This window comes from Macrobrachium nipponense, chromosome 36 (genome assembly GCF_015104395.2).
Source record: "Macrobrachium nipponense isolate FS-2020 chromosome 36, ASM1510439v2, whole genome shotgun sequence".
Classification (NCBI taxonomy): Eukaryota; Metazoa; Arthropoda; class Malacostraca; order Decapoda; family Palaemonidae; genus Macrobrachium; species Macrobrachium nipponense.
In genome coordinates, this window is record NC_087220.1 from 49,615,641 (window position 1) to 49,633,339 (window position 17,699).

The 17,699-nt window shown below is 42.6% G+C and overlaps 1 pseudogene; it reads left to right on the forward strand.

Annotated features, from left to right (window-relative positions):
• The first annotated feature begins 582 nt into the window (after positions 1-582).
• Positions 583-11,551, forward strand: LOC135203438 (octapeptide-repeat protein T2-like; annotated as a pseudogene).
• The last annotated feature ends 6,148 nt before the right edge of the window (positions 11,552-17,699 follow it).

The window sequence follows — 17,699 nt, forward strand, 5'->3', positions numbered from 1 at the left end:
CCATACTGCCTAGATAGCTTGTGGCAGTAAAGAAACACAGACTTGGTTTTTTCTTCTTTACTTAAAAAAACGATATATATATAATCGATACAGACACACAACGATCCTTTGGTGGAGAGGTAATAATGTCCTACAGGGCTTGACTTCAACTAACCACACATACTCCCCACTCTCCAAGAGGAACATCTTAAATAATCATTGACAATCAACAACAAGTAATATACAAACTCAACTAGTCATAAACGGTCATTTACACCTCTTTCCTAATACCCACAACAACAGAAAATACCTTTATACATAAACTGTCCAATTAAACCCAAACAGTAATTAACAGTTTCAAACAATAATTATACAGATCAACTGACTCCTTCAGTCGAAAAAATCTCCGACACAGCCACGGTGACAGCACCACTCACTCACAAATATATGAAAAGACAGAATGGTCATTAGTGGCAATTACCAAACAGACAAACCACCGGGGAGGAGGAAAACAAACTAAATGGATAATAATAAAATTCATATACATAACAAAAACAAGAATAATAAAATAACTAAGAATAAAATATCACAACAAAGTGACACATGGTAAAAGCAGAAATCAAATACATGGCCATGCAAGCATTGATAGACTCTGGTAGAATAACTGATGATGATGAGTTAGAACTAGCTCAAGAGTTGTTGAATGTAGCACAGGCTGATCTTATAAATAAGCAGGTAGAAAAGAAAGAGAAAAGTGACGCAGAATTGGAACTCAGACGCATAGAAGCAGAAGAAAATTTGATTAAGCTGAAAATGCAGGCTGAAAGAGAGAGAATGCAAGCTGAAAAAGACAGAGTAGACAGGGAAAAACAAGAAAGAAGAGAAAGAGAAGAAGAAAAAGCAGCAGAAGATGAAAGGCAAAGGATAAAAGAGGAAAGAGAAATTGCAAGACATGCAAGGGAGATGGAATTGATAAGAGCTAGATCCACATTACCTGTAACACCGTCTAACCCTAACCATGGTAATCAAGACCCAGCATTTGATGTAGTAAGAGTGCAGAAGTTAATCCCTAAGTTTACTGAAGAGGCTCCAGATGAGTTCTTTGATTACTTTGAGAAATGGCTTCAGGTATGGGATGACCAGAAGATAAATGGTCAGTTTTGCTACAAAGTGTCTTGATTGGTAAAGGGAGAAGTGCTTATTTAGCCTTAACAGCTAATCAGTGTAAAGACTACAAGGTGCTCAAACATAATGTGCTACAAGTATACCAGTTGACCCCAGAGTACTACAATGAAAGATTCAGAAATTTAAGAAAGGATGAAAAAGTAACTTTCTTGGATTACGCTTATATAGTGAGAAGGTGTTTTAAAAGATGGTTGGAGGCAGCTTAAGTTACAACTTTTGAAGAGTTAGAAGAGTTAGTTGTTGTAGAGCAATATTTTAAAGGCATTCCTGAACATATAAGAGCCTATTTGAGAGAGAGAGAGGTTAAAAAACTTGACAAAGCTGCTACACTGAGTGAAGACTACATTATAATTAGTAGCAGGCGTAATTATAATGTCAAGTACCAGAATCAACCACGCCCAGGTTTTAAGTCTCATCCAGGTTTCAGGAACAATTTTATAAATGGGAAACCTACAAATAATAATACTCCTCAGCAAGCTAATGTGAAATCCTCATCTAATTTTGCAAGACAGTTGCAAAAGCCTAATGTAATCTGCTTTAAGTGTGGAAGAGCAGGACACTTCAGTCAGGAGTGTTATTGGAATTATCAGTAGTACCGCCAAGCTGTTGGTCAAACAGTAAGAGGTGACCAGTCAAACAGACTGTAAGAACAATGTGGGGAAGAATCGACTACAGGGAAGACTGAAACTAAACAAGCTGAGTGTTTAGCTACCAGTGGAAATGTAACTTCAAGCAGTGAGTGGCTGAGCAGTTTGGAGGCCTTTAAGCCATATATCTATGAGGGTACACTGGCAACTCAGGAAGAGAGTGTGCAGGTACCAGTCAAGATTTTACGTGATAACAGGGAGCAACCATATGTGGTGTTACGTGGTGCTCACCCAATGTTGGAAAGAATCTCACTGGAGATTGCGGTTATTTTGAAGGGTATAGGAGAGAGGAAGTAACTCCTATATGCGCTTACACCTGTCCTATGATTGGTGACAGGGAGTGTTGATTTTGCTGTAAAGGACTCACTCTGGCTGTGGAAGGTGTACATGTTCTGTTGGGTAATGAAGTTGGTGGTGTTCCATTTGTTCCTTGTCCTGCAGTTGAGGATTAGTCCTATGGTAGAGTTGGAGAAGAATAACCCCCACCTGTTCCCTAGTTGTGTAACTACCAGAAGTATGAGGAGAATTACGACTGTTGGTGAAGAAACTGAGGATTTGCACGCCAAGATGGATCAAGTGAAGGATCTTTGAACTCTTAGAACGAATGTTCCAGGGGAGTGATGCCTCCCGGAGCTGACCGAGAAAGGATTTCCCAAGAAAATGAAGAATCTGTTTGTTCTGAAGAGACTCCGAGTAGTCAGAGTGTTCCTGAAAATAGTAGTGAAACTACAGTAGCTGAGGTTGCAGATATTGATAGTTCAACCATTGAAGTTGGACAGGTAACAAGAGAGAAGCTAATGGATTGCGAAGAGGGCATGTTAGTGATTCTTCAGGTTGATCAGGAAGAGGGATGCAACAAATCCTACCTTCGATTATCTGAGTTACTGAAGAATTTGCTGATGAGGAAGTAGACCTTCAGATATACCTGGAATGCTGAATGGGGCGAATATCATCAGATTTTGATTCCATGTCCATTGAGAAAGCAAGTGGTAGCAGTAGCTCATGAATCTGGACATATGGGAATCAGGAAGACTGTGGAGGAGATCATGAGATATTTTTTCTGGGCTGGACTTCATAAAGATGTTAGCAGGTTCTTTCGAGAGTGTCATACCTGCCAGATAGCTGGAAAACCTAATGAAACCATTCAGAAAGCCCTCCTACAACCTATAGGAGTTAGAGGAGGAAACCCTTTAACAAGGTGGTTATGATATGGTTGGACCGCTTCCGAGATGAAGAAAGGAAATGAATATCTGTTGACATTAATGTGTCTTGTTACCAGATATCCTGATCGATCCCTGTTGAGAAAACTAATCTGCCAAGATAGTTGCTGAGAAACTAGTGGAGTTTTCTCAAGTTTGGTATACCAGAAATGTACAAAGTGATAGAGGAACGAACTTTCACTTCCAATTTGTTCCAGGATGTGATGAACTTATTAGGGGTGAAACAACAGTTATCAACTGCTTATATCATCCCAAACTCAAGGAGCCCTGGAAAGGTTCCACCAGACATTGAAAAGTATGCTGACAAAGTATTTGTTCTGAGTCAGGAAGAGAATGGAATGTTGGTTTTCTATATAAATTATTTGAAGTTTAGGAATGCTTATCAAAGAAAGCATGGGGATGTTCACCTGCCCATGAGATGATTTTTTGGAAGAGAAGTGAGAGGACCTTTGAAGATTCTTGCAGAAAATTGGGTAGGAAATCAAGAGGAAATCCAAGGAGAGTATGTGAAGAACTTAAGGAAAAGGTTGGAAGAGATTAGAAGATTCTCTTTAGAAAATCTGAAAATAAGTCAAGAGAAAATGAAAAGGAACTATGATAGGAAGACTAAGCTAAGAAGTTTTAGTGTTGGTCAACAAGTGTTAGTGCTTCCGCCAGTCAAAGAGATTTCCCCTTACCAATAAATTTCAAGGTCCCTACAGGATAATTGAGAAGTTAAGTGATAGAACTTATGTGATTGAAACACTAGAAAGAAGAAAACGACAGAGGAAGATACATGTGAACCTCTTGAACCTTATTTCTCAGAAAACTAGAATGAAACTGTGTCAATAATACAGACAACTTCGTCTACAGAAGACGATGACGCTATGAATTGGGAGCTGAAAGCAAGATGAATAATTCTTCAATTTTGGAAAATTTGGAGATAAACTGAAAACATCTTAATGTTGAACAAGGTAAGGAATTAAGTGAAGTGATTAGAAGCTTCACGAGAGTTTTTTGCAGATGTACCCAGACGTACTAATCTAACCAAACATGAAATCAAGATCCAAGAAGATGGAAAATCATTCAAGCAAAGAGCTTATCGCTTATCACCTTATCATAGAGATGTTCTGACGAAAGAAGTTGAGTATTTGCTGCAACATGGATTAGCAGAACCCAGTTCAAGTCACTTCAGTTCTCCATGTGTGTTAGTGAAGAAACCTGATGGCTCCTTTAGGATGTGTTCTGATTATGGAAACTGAATTCCATTAGTATGGCTGACATTTAATTTTCCTTGCCTCTTCTTAATAGAGCGATTTACTTGATAATATTGGGCAAGCCAAGGTTTGGTTTCCAAGTATGAACTTATTGAATGGGAAAAAAAAAAAAAAAAAAAAAAAAATATTATCAGATACCCTTAGATGGAAAATGGCGAAGTTACCTGGCTAGCTTTTTATTACTCCTTTTGGATTGTACAGTAATACTGTACTGCCATTTGGTCTGATGAACTGAACCAGCCACCCCATTTCAGCGAGTGATGGATCAACTGCTAGGATCTTATGGAAGGAAGGTAGGTGTATCACTTGATGACATAGTCATTTACTCCTAATCAACGTGGGAAGAGCATCTGCAGATGCCGTGAAGAAAGTTTTTTTCAAGAAACTGCAAGAGGCAGGATACCTAAACGTCCACCTAGAGCAGGAGTGAGTTTGGGGAAGGCGACTGTTTCAGTACCTTGGGTTCTTTTTGGAAGTTTGGAAAAGGGCCTTCTCACTCCAGTGAATGCTAAAGTAGAAGGTATCAGTAAGTTTAACCCCCCCCCCCCCCCCCCCCTACTACTAGGAAGCCAGCTACAACAAAGATTTTTGGGCATGGCTAGGATTCTATCGTCGTTTCCTTTCTGTCCAATTTTCTCAGCGTAGTAGCTCCCTTTGACAGACTTAACTAGTCGCCCAAAAGCTAAGTGTTTTTTTTGTTGGGTTTCTTTTGTTTGGACTTCCAGAATGTCAAGAATCCTTTGAGAAGGTAAAAGCCATTTTAACTTCAAGACCAGTGCTTTCAATCTCCAAGCCTTTGAATAAGCAAATTTGGTGATTACAAGTTGATGCCGTCTGACTTGTGGAATTGGAGCTGTTTCTACTTTCCAAGAAGATGAAATAACCTTCTAGAACACCCTGTTTTGTTTTTCGTTTTCGTCTTCGAAACTGAAAACAAAAAGCATCAGAAAAAACTATGCAACTATTGGAAAAAGGCAAACTACTAGCCTTAATCACGATTGCATTCAAAAAGTTTGAAGTGTACGTGAACCAGACCTAGGGAAATGAAGAAGTTTTTAGTGTTGTTTTCTGATCACAATCCCCTTGTCATTTTATATACAGCTGATGACAAACCATCAATCAAAGCTTTTGTTCTTTTTGACATGTTTTCATTTTCATATGCTTAATGGTTTCTTGTACTGTCAATGCTTTTAATTGTTTTTCATTCATTTAATGCATTATGTTATTTTGCATTGTCCTTTATTTTGGTTTAATTTGGTTTTGGATAATATTCCTATTGTGTAATTGTTTGAATCTAACACTTGCAAATTTAATTTGTATTGTTTAATTAAATTTTCATTTCAAATTTTAATTATTGCTTTATGATTTTTAATTTAATTTAATTTTCTTTTTTTGATAAACTTTGATTTTGCCTTTTGCTTAATAATTAATTCAAGAACTAATTAAAACTTTTTGTTTTCCAAGTAATAACAACTTTCCCTGAGGTTGTGAATTTCGAACTTTAGAAATAAATTTTGTATTTAAAATTTTTCGGAAGAGGTTTTCATTTAACTTCCACCAGTATATAACAATAATAGAAATTGATATTTTGTTTTATATTTTTTTAAGGTAAAGAAATTAAGAGTGGATAACTTGTGGCCGTTTCCTTTCACCCCAAATGGAATCCCAAGAAAAATCCAAAGGGAAATACTTAGATTGGAAAATTGTCAGGAGTGATGCCCCTTTAATTAAGATTACCTCACATCTATTTTAATGCACAGAACGTAAAAAAAAAAAAATTTAACAAACTCAAGTAAACAAAAATATTTAATATATTTTGATTAATTGGTAATCTCTCTCTCTCAGAGGCTATTAATGAAATTAACAAAAATGGAGCTGCTGCAGGGTCCTGATTGGAATTGCCCTGCTTTTATTTTTGGTTCGAAACAAAAAGTAGTTCATTCTTAATCGCAAAGCCACTTGCAACCTATTAATTAAAACAAACAAAGTGTTCGAATACAGGCAAGATATATGAATGAGCACAAATTAGTCGGGTATTTACCCCTTACCCCTACTTTCAAAACAGGGATTCAAGGAACTAGAGGCAAGTAAATTATAGGCCTTGTTAGATTCTAACATCACATATTAACGAAAGTGTTATGAAAGGGTACAATGAAGAAAAATAAAAATTATTTTACAAACATTTTCAAAACAAAAACTAATTTGTTTTAATAAAGGCACAACTATGGTTTTCGTACCCGGAAAAAGTACCACAAACCCAACGGTTAGTTTTCCACCCCCAGGTGAAAAACATATTTCAAAAATATGAAAAGCGGAAATGAAACAAATGATGGTTTATTTTTTAGGACTTTGGCAAAAGATTTTGGATAAAGTAGACCATAAATTATTATTAGCGAAGAAAATTAGAAAAACAACAATATCGGAGGATAAAGTTAGGAAGATGTTTAAAAGAAATTTTTACACAACGAGAAAACAGTATAGTTATTGCAAAACGACGAGAAATCGGATGAAAGCCAAGGTAATATCCATGGTTGGCCTGCAATGGTACGAGGTGTTAGCTGCCATTACTGGTTTGTTTATGTTATGATTGAAAACTAGAACAATAATGTTTTTAACGGATTCGTAGTGAGTAGTATTTCGCAGATGACACAAGAATAAGTAGAGAAATTAACTTGTTGGGATGAAATGATAGGAACGCACTTCTACCAAAGAGACCTTAACAAAGTATATTTGATTGGGCAGATATAAATAGGATGGTATTTTTAACTCCTGATAAATTTGAATCCAATAAATAAATTTTGGAGGGGACAGAGAAAGAAAGCTATATTGCATATAAGGGACCCTAATAATGAGACCATGCACGAAATAAAGGAAGCAGTTTAAAGACCTTGGGTGATGATGTGAATAGGAACATGTTATGCAATTTGATCAAATAGCAACTCTGTTGGCGAAAATTTAAAGAAACAAAATGGGAATGTTTTGACGGCCACTTCCAAAACAAGAAAAGCTGAACAACAATGATTATGCTTTGATAAAACAACTATTGTTCGTAGTCCTACTTGCAATAGTTGCAATAGTGATTAGGCAACCCAACCCCCCACTATGACAAAACAAGGATATTGCACAAATAGAGAGTGTAACGAAGGTAACTTTTAACAGCTAGAATAGACAGAAGTTTGAAGGACCCTAGACTAACTGGGAAGGGACAACTGACAATTCTTAAAATTATATAGTCTGGCAAAGGAGAAAGAGGAACGCTACATGATAATTCATAGGCTGGAAACAGATAGAAAGGAATAGCAGAAAATATCATGGAACTAAAAATCAGCAGAACGAGCAAGCAGAGGTAGATTAATAGTGCCCAAAAATTACCACCAAAAGGAAAAATAAGGAAAGCACCACAGGACAATTAATCCACTAAAACACACCCCAGCATCGATACTGCAGCGTCCTATTTCAAGTGCGTTGCCAGCTCAATCTGAGGAATATTACATGGGAGTGAGCGTAAGATGTGTTTTAAGAAGTTAGCTCGATCCAATATCTACAACTGCACTCCCGAGTACCATCCCAAGATTGGAGATGCAAAAATATACCGGAAGATGTCACAGCACCTCGCTGGTAGACATTAGAGGTTATCCTCACCACTGAGGGACCCTATGGGGCCAACCCGAAACAAGATGTAAGGTCTGTTAAGGTTCCTGGTAAGTGATAAAGGTTCCTCTCTCTCTCTCTCTTCTCATCTCCTCGTTCTCCGTCTTCTCTCCTCTCTCTCTCTCTCTCTCTATATATATAATAATATTATATTTTTTATATATATTATATATTATATATCTGTATATTATTATATATTATTTTATTCTTTCGCTCCTGCTCTCTCTCTCTCGCACCTCTCTCCTCTGACTTCTCCTCTCTATCCTCCATCTCTCTCTCTATTAATTAGGTATATATATAATATATTATATATATATCATTAATAAGTATACAATATATATTATATATATTAAGCACGTTTTATTATCTATAACCACGCACAGAAGCGTAAAAAACTTGAAAGCATAACAAACCCAGTTCAATAAAAAAACCACTAACATATTAAACAACTTCACAGAATAGCAAGTTCATACCCGAAACAAAAGTTTCAGACGAGGAATCTAAAAAAACAAATCTCAACAGTTCACGGTAAACCATTCATAATGAGAGTCATTGTCCGTTCACCAGGAGCCAATGGTCCAATTTTTCCTGTCCCGTAACAAATTAAACGTGTCAAGGTAGGGAGGTTGAATCGGAGTAAACCGTTTTTTCAGTTTTTTCTTCGAGTCCCCTGTGTCGGACCAAAAAGTTCATGTTTGGGGTTTTTATTTATTTTTGGGGCGACTTTTATCATTTGTTTTCTTTTCCGGGGGGGTTTGTGGGGAAAATACAGTGCTACAGGAAGGAAATGTGCTCTTTGCTACAACAACAACAACAAAAACAAGCATCAATTACAGCCAAGCCCTTGCAGATGAATTTTATGCTTGACCTAATATTAGCAGCAATTGACCTTGGGACCATCGACGAACCGGGATGGGTCTCCCCCCCCCTTTTTGGGGGTTTTTTTGGCAATTTTTTTTTTCACAAAAGTTGCATTTTTACCACCAGAGGATCTTTCATCCCATTCACCAACTGATTCCCTGATCCCGCCCTTTGTCTTGGTTGTTTTGTATGATGTTTTCACGTTGCATTGGAACGAGTGGTTATTTCAGCAACGGGAACCAACGGCTTTACGTTGACTTCCGAACCAACCCGGTCGAGAGTGAAACATTATATCACCAAAGAAATACACATCTCTCACCCTCAGTGGGATGGCCGGGAATCGAACCCCGCGGCCACCGAGTGTGGCACGCCAGCACCATACCGAACCACGCCACCAAGGCGATCTGATCAGCTTTTGTCCTGCCAATCGATTTGCTTAGCAGCAGAAGCTCCGAGTATGTTGCAGTTAAATGATTTGATTTTTTTTTTATTTTACAGATTTTTGGCATTAAGCCAAGACACTGGGGCAACCTAAGGCCATTCCAGCGCTGAAACGGAAAACTTGACAGTAAAAACGGTCTGGCAAGGTGTAACTGGAAGAGGGTGGACAGTAAGATGGAGGAAAGAGAATGTGAAAAAAAACGGATCTATAGTAAGAATGAAACGTAGTTGGTAGTGAGGGGGCCGAAGGGACACTGGCAAGAGCAAAAGTAAAAAAAAACAACCTTTAAGTAATTGCCTGGAAGAAAGAGAAATATGGACGGAGGTACAGTAAAATAATGAAAGTACGCCGTGCCAAAGAACCTTAAGCCAGTATGGCATTACATTGCAACCGAATGAGGCTCACCTGACTGCACTATAACCCCTCACGAAGGAATTTGCAGTAAATGTTGCCTTGCTGTCCAACTTTCTCATTTCAGCCAGAGGTGCTTTTACTTCCTAATACCACTGGGACTAATGAAGTCCAGTCACCCAGAGGAGGGAGTGGTAGGATGTCATGCAATAGAAACCTCCGAAGTTTTCCAAGCGAGAAGCGAAGAAAGCGGAGAAAAGCAAAGAAGCAAAGAAGCGGAGAATGCAAAAGTAAGGAGGAAGCAACAAAGAAGCGAGAAGCGAAGAAGCAAAGAAGCGCAGAAGCGCAGAAGCGAAGAAGCAAAGAAGCGGAGAAGCAAAGAAGCGAAGAAAGTCGGAGAACGCGGAGAACTGAAGAAGCGGAGGAAGCGGAGAAGCGAAGGAAGCCCAAAGAAGCGAAGAAGCAAAGAAGCGGGAAAGCAAGCGGAGAAGCGGGAGGGGGGTGAGGGGGCGGAGAAGCGAAGAAGCGGAGAAGTCAGAGTAATGCGAAGAAAGCGGAGAAGCGGAGAAGCGTGGAGAAGCGAAGAAGCGGAAATCGGAAGCGAGAGCGGAGAAGCGGAGAAAGAGAAGAAGCGGAGAAGCCAAAGAAGTGACGAAGTGGGAGAAGCTGAGAAAGTGAACGAAAGCCGAAGAAGCGGAAGAAGCGGAGAACGCGAAGAAGCGAAGAAGCCAAAAGAAGCAAAGAAGAACGACAAAGAAGCAGATGAAGAACGGGAGAAGCGGAGAAGCGGAGGAGCAAGAAGAAGCGAAGAAGGGGAGAAATGGAGAAGCGGACAATGATGGGAAGGAAGCGAAAAGGAAGAAGCGGAAGAATGCGAACGAAGGCGGAGAAGCTGAGAAGCGGTAGAAGCGGAAGAAGCGTAAGAATCGGAAGAAAGCGAAGACGGAGGGAAACGAAAAAAGCGGAGAAGCGGAGAAGCGGAGAAGCGGAGAAGCGAAGAAGCGAAGAAGCGAAGAAGCGCGGAAAGCAAAGAAGGCGAATAAGCAAAGAGCGAAGAAGTTGGAGGGAAGCGAAGAAGCGGAGAAGCGAAGAAAGAGGAGAAGCGGAGAAGCGAAGAAGCGGAGAAGAGTAGAAGCGAAGAAGCGGAGGAAGCGGAGAAGCGAAGAAGCGGAAAAAGAACTGGAGAACGGAGAAGCGGGAAGAGGCGGTAGAAGCGGAAGAAGCGGAGAAGCCGGAAGAAGCGGAGGAAGCTGGAAGAAGCGGAAAGGAAGCGGAGAAGCGAAGAAAGCGGGAAAGAAACGAAGAAAGCTGAAAGGAAAAGGCAGAGCAGCGGAAGGGCGAGGAATAAGCGAAGCGGAGAAGCGGTAGAAGCGGAAGAAGCGAAGAAGCCGGAGAAGAAGCGGAGAAGCGGAAGAAGCGGAAGAAGCGGAAGAAGCGGAGAAACGCGGAAGAATCGGAGGGAAGCGGAATCGAAGCCGGAGAAGACGAAGGAAGCGGAGCAAGCTGGAGAAGCGGAATAAGAAGAGGAAGCTTGAGAAAGCCGGAGAAGCGGAAGAAAGCGGGAAAGAGCCGGAAGAAAGCGGAAGCAAGCGGAGGAAAAGCGAAGAAGCGGAAGAAGCGGAAGAAGCGGAAGAAGGCAGAAGAACGGAGAAGCGGAAGAAGCAAGGGAAGCGAAAGAAGGAGAAAGAAGGGGAGGAAACGGAGAAGCGGAGGCGGAGGAAGCGAAGAAGCGGAGGGAGGGCTAAGAACGGAGGCAAGCGGAAGGGGGAAGGCAAAGAAGCGGAGAAAGCGAAATCGGAAGAAACGGGAAAAGCGAAGAGGCGGAGAAGCCGGAAGAAGCAAAGGAAGCGGAAGAAGCCGGAAGAAGCGGAAGAAAGCAAGAAAAGCGGAAGAAGCGAAGAAGCCGGAGAAGCAGAAGAAGAAGAACAAAGGAGCGAAAAGCCGGAGAAAGCGGAGTAAGCGGAAGAAGCGGAAGAAGCGAAGTAAGCGGAGAAGCGAAAGAACGCGCAAAGAAGCAAAGGAAGAAGGGGAGAAGCGGAAGAAGCGTGAGAAGCGGAGGGAAGCGACGAAGCGGGAAGCGCAAGAAGCAAAGAAGCGGAGAAGCGTAAGAAGCGAGAAAGCGGGAAGAACTAGGGAAGCGGAGAAGCGTAAGAAGCGGAAGAAGCGGAAGTAAGCGGAAGAAGCGGAAGAAACGCAAGAAGCGGAGGAAGCGGAAGAACGGAAGAAGCGGAAGAAAGCGAAGAAACGAAGAAGCGGAAGAAAGCCGGAAGAAGCGAAGAAAGCGGAGAACGAAGAACGAGAAACGGAGGAAGCAAAACGGAGAAGCGGAAGAAAGCCGGAAGAACAAAAGAAGAAGAAAGCGGAGAAGCGAAGAAAGCGTAAGAGCGAAGAAGCTGAGAAGACAGAGAAAAGCGGAGAAAGCGGAAGAATTGCGAAGAAGCGAAGAAGTGGAGAAGCGGAGAAGCAAAGAAGCGAAGAAGCGGAGAAAGCGGGACCGGAAGAAGCGGAAAGAAGGGCGAAGAAGCGGAGAAAGCGAAGGAAGCAAAGAAGCGGAAGAAGCGGAGAAAGCGGAAGAAGCGGAGGCAAGCCGAAGAAGCGCAACAAGTGAAGAGCGGAAGGAGCGGAGAAGCGGAGGAAAGCGAAAAGCAAGCGGAGGAAGCTGGAAGAAGAGCAGGAGAAGCGGGAGGAAGCGGTAGAAGCGAAGAAGCGGAGGAAGCCCGAAGGAAGCGAAAAGAAGCGGAAAGAACGCGGAGAAGCGGAGAAGCGAGAAGCGGAAAGCGAAGAAGCGAGAAACGGGAAAAAGAAGCAAAGGGGAAAGCGGAGCAAGCGGAGAACGCGAAGAAAGCCTAAGAATCGGAGAAGCTGGAGAAAGCGAAGAAGCTCAAAGACGGCAAAGCAAGGCAAGAGCGAAGAAGCGAAGAAGCGGTAGAACGCAAGAAGCGAAGGAAGGCAAAGAAGCGAAGAGCGGAGAAGCGGAAGAAGCGGAGAAGCGAAGAAGCGGAGAAAGCCGAAGAATGACGGAGAAGCGGAGAAAAAAGCGAAGAAGCGGAGGAAAGCCGGAAGAAGCGGAGAAGAAGTAGAAGCCGAAGAAGCGGAGAAGCGGAGAAGCGAAGAACGAAGAAGCGGAGAAGTGGAGAAGCTGAAGACGAAGAAGCAAAAGTGAAGAAGCGGAAGAAGCGAAGAGTGGGAAGCGAAGAAAGCGGAGAAGACGAAAGAAGCGAAGAAGCGGAGAAGAGTAAGAAGGGAGAAGCGGAGAAGCGAAAGAAGCGAAGAAGCGGGAAGTGAAGGAGAACGAAGAAGCGGAAGGAAAAGCGAAGAGCGGAAGAAGCGGAAGAAGCGAAGAAGCGAAGAATCGAAGAGTGCGGAAGAAGCGGAAAGCCGGAAGAAGCGGAAGAAGCGAAGAAGCGAAGCGGAAGAAGTGGAGAAAGCGGAGAAGCTGAGAAGCGGAGAAGCGAATCGAAAGGATAAGCGGAGAAGCGGAGAAGCGTGAAGAAACCGAAGAAACGGAGAATGCGATAAGAAGCGGTAGAAGCTCGGTAGTAGCGAAGAGCCGTAGAAATAACGGAGAAGCGGATGAATTGCGAAGAATGCGAAGAAGTCGGAGAAGTGAAAATTACGGGAGAAGCGAAGAAGCGTGGTAGAAGCGGAGAATCGAAGAAGCGGAGAAGCGAAGTAAGCGGAGAAACGAAAGAAATTGGAGAAGCGAGAAAGCAGAGAGCGAGATAGCGAAGAAGCAAATTTGAAGCCATGTTAAGCGGAGAAGCGGAAGAAGCTGAAGAAGCGAAGAAGCGGAGAAGCGAAGAAGCGGAGAGCGGAGAAGCGAAGAAGCGAAGAAGTGGTTAGAAAGCGGAGAAGTCGAAGAAGCCTGAGAAGTGGAAGAAGCGGGACGAAGCCGAAGAAGCGGAGAAGCGAAGGATGCAAAGAAGCGGAGGAAGCGGACGAAGCGGAGAAGTTGAAGAAGTCTATAGAAGTGAAGGAAGCGGAGGAGCGGAGTTAAGCGGAGAAGCGAAGGATTGCGAAGTAAGCGGAGAAGAAAGCAATTGCATATTTTGCTGTTCCATAAAACAGTTCCCTTTCATTAAATACTTATCCTCTTAAATTTTATCGATGTTTATTTATCAATCTCATTTATTGTTTCTTTTATAATGAGATATCTCTTCTTTCTGTATTTCATCTTACCTCATCTTGCTTCTTTCTAATGAACACGATCTACCACCCAATACAATTCTTATATTTTAACAATTTATGTACAGTCTATTTATTTATTTATTTACGTATGTATTTATTTATTTGGTAATTTATGTTTCTAATAACTGATCTTCCCTGTCTGTATTTCCCAGTACCTTCTGTTACTTTTTTCGAATGGACACCATATTTCGAGTCAATGGACCCTTTGGTGGGCTAATTCCATATGAATAAGGTTCCCCTTAATGATAATTATTCATTATTGTACCACAAAGACCTCACAATCTGCCAACTCTTGTTTCCCACTTAGAAGTGGTATGCCGAAACGTGTGGAAAGAAAGAGGATCGAGGAGTGAAGAAGAGGTCAACCTTTCGTGGCTGTAACATCTGATGGGGACGTTTCAACTCTCACAGGAAAAGCGATCGTCTGAATATAACAAAAACCCAAAAAGCCTCTTCAGCTAAGACCACGCCACAGAGAGTTACAGCAGTCAACTGAGTAGGATACACTGGGAACGCCGAAAGTAAACAAATACAACACAAACAACAGAAGTAAAACGACAAACACAATGCAGCTAAAAGTTTAAGTATATCCACTGAGCTGATTAACAGCTCTCCCAGGGCTGGCCCGAAGGATTAGATATTTTTTTACGTGGCTAGGAATCAATTAGTTACCTAGCAATGGGACCTACAACTTATTGTGGGATCCGAACCACATTATATCGAGGTATGAATTTTTCATAACCAGAAATAAATTCCTCTGATTCCACGTTGGCAGAGCAGGGAATTGAACTTGCGACTACCGAATCGGTAGGCAAGCAGGTAAACCACTCTTCCAACGAGGAACTAGCTAACATTCAAAACAGGTCATTATGAAACCCAATAGGTCGGCTGTGTTTCGTCCCTTCGGTTCGGCAGTTTTTAAGTATAAATGGGGTCAGTGGCCATTGGTTTGGTTTGGCTGAAGCCTCCCTGTCTGGGTAGATAGTTTAATGAGAAACTTCCCCTTGCTATAATTATAATAGTAATATGCGTCACTGAGAGAGAGAGAGAGAGAGAGACCTTCCATTCTGGATGAAACTTCAAATGGGCAAATGATCAATTCACAACCCAGTGGTGCTTTACCAATGGGACAATTGTTGGTGAAACAATTGGCCCCTTGATGAAACAAGCACCTGTAGCCAAGAGCTGGCTGGCCAGCATGCTTCTCCAGGAGCACTCTTGACTAATTGGTCAACTCTTGGCCATAGGTAGTGTACCAAGTGGACAATAATTGTACCCACCAATTGTCCACTTGGTAAAGTGCCTTTGGGAAAAAAGTTGACCAGTTGGCCAAGACTGAATTGGTCAACTCTTTTGACAAAGTTACCTAACCGAGTGGACAATTGTTGGTGGGAACAATTGCTCTTGATGGAACACCTGCAGCCCACAGCTGGCTGGCCAGTATGCTTCAGAATCTCTCTTGACCAAATGGTCAACTCTTGGGCCAAAGATGATTTACCAAAGGGAACAATTGTTGGTGGGAACAAATGCTCTTGATGAAACACCTGCAGCCAAGACAATTGTTGGTAGGAGCAGTTGCCACTTTGATGAAAAATTTGAAGCTAAAAGCTGGCTGGCTGGCCAGCATGCTTCTTCATAAGCACTCTTGGCCAAAGGTGCTTTACCAAGTGGACAACTATTGGTGAGAACAATTGCCCCCCCCCCCCAATAAAACACCTACAACAAGAGCTGGCAGGCCAGCATGCTTCTTCAGAAGCACTCTTGGCCAAATTGCCAACTCTTGGCTAGAGTTGCTTTACCAAGTAGACAATAATTGGTGGGTACAATTATTGTCCACTTGGTACAGCACCTGTGGCCAAGAGTTGACCAATTGGTCAAGAGTGCTTCTTCAGAAGCATGCTGGCCAGCCAGCTCTTGGTTGTAGGTGTTTTATTGGGGTGTGGGTGGGGGGTGGGGGGGGGGCAATTGTTCTCACCAATAGTTGTCCACTTGGTAAAGTACCTTTGGCCAAGAGTTGAGCTTATGAAGAAGCATGCTGGCCAGCCAGCCAGCTTTTAGCTTCAAATGTTTCATCAAAGTGGCAACTGCTCCTACCAACAATTGTCTTGGCTGCAGGTGTTTCATCAAGAGCATTTGTTCCCACCAACAATTGTTCCCTTTGGTAAATCATCTTTGGCCCAAGAGTTGACCATTTGGTCAAGAGAGATTCTGAAGCATACTGGCCAGCCAGCTGTGGGCTGCAGGTGTTCCATCAAGAGCAATTGTTCCCACCAACAATTGTCCACTTGGTTAAGTACCTTTGTCGAAAGAGTTGACCAATTCGGTCTTGGCCAATTGGTCAACTTTATCACCAAAGGCACTTTACCAAGTGGACAATTGTTGGTGGGAACAATTGCTCTTGATGAAACACCTGCAGCCCACAAGCTGGCTGGCCAGTATACTTCAAAATCTCTCTTGACCAAATGGTAAACTCTTGGGCCAGAGATGGTTTACCAAGGGGACAGTTGGCTGGCTGGCCAGCATGCTTCTTCATAAGCACTCTTGGCCTAATGGCCAACTCTTCGCCAAAGGTGCTTTACCAAGTGGACAATTGTTGGTGGGAACAATTGCCACCCTGATGAAACACCTACAGCCAAGAGCTAGCTGGCCAGCATGTTCCTTTAGAAGCACTCACGACCAAATGGTCAACTCTTGGGCCAGAGGTGCTTTACAAAAGGGAAAATTGTTGGTGGAACAACTGCACCTTGATGAAACAATTGCAATCAAAGGCTGGCTGGCCAGCATGCTTCTTCAGAAGCACTCTTGAACAAATGGCCAACTCTTGGGACAGATGTGCTTTATTAGAGGATAATTGTTGGTGGAAACAATTGGGCCATTGTCGAAACAAATGCAGACAAGAGCAGGCTGGCCAGCATGCTTCCGAAAAAGCACTCTTGACCAAATGGTTAATGCTTGGGCCAGAGGTGCTGTACTAAGGGGACGACAATTGATGATAACGAATGCCCCTTTGTTGAAGCACCTGCAGCCAAGAGCTGGCTGGCTAGCACGCTTCTTCAGAAGCACTTTTGGCCAAATGGTTACCTCTTCAGTTAGGTTAGAAACACCTGCAGCCAAGAGCTATGGCTACCACGCATCTCCAGAAGCATTTTTGGCACAAATGGCTCAAAATCTTTGGCCAGAGGTGTTACACCAAGGGGACAACTGTTGGGGGGAACAGTTGACCCATTGATGAAAACACCCAGCCAAGAGCTGGCTGCCCAAGAGCTGGCTACCATGCTTTCGAGAAGCATTTTTGGCAACATGGTCAACTCTCTTTGGCCAGAAGTGTTACACCAAGGGGACAAACTGTTGGGTTGGGGGGAACAGTGACCCATTGATTGAAACGCTTCCAACCAAGAGCTGGCTGCGAAGAGCTATCATGGCTTCTCCAAGTATTTTTGGGCAATGGTCAAACTCTTTGGCCAGAAAGTGTTACACCAAGGGGACAACTGTTGGGGGAAACAGTGACCCATTGATGAAACACTTCCAACCAAGAGCTGGCTGCCCAAGAGCTGAGCTTACCGGGTTTTCTATGCTTTTCGAGAAGTCATTTTTGGGGCGCAATGGTTCAACCGTCTTTTCCCGGCCAGTTAAATTTTAACACCTTTTAACGACCAAGGGGACAACTGTTGGGGGGAACAGTTGACTCATTGATGAAACACTTCTAGCCCAGAGCTGGCTACCATGCTTCTCCAGGACTCTTGGCTGCACAATCAGCTGAGCAGTCGCCCCTCTTCTTCTCATGGGAACTGCTCTTTGCCGAAAAGTTTTCCACCTTCCATTCTAGAGTGCCTGCATCTAAGCGGTCCACACTTGTACCCAGGGCCCATTTCTTTCTTTCTGCCATAAAGAGACCAGATAAAGAGACCAGTGGCTCTCT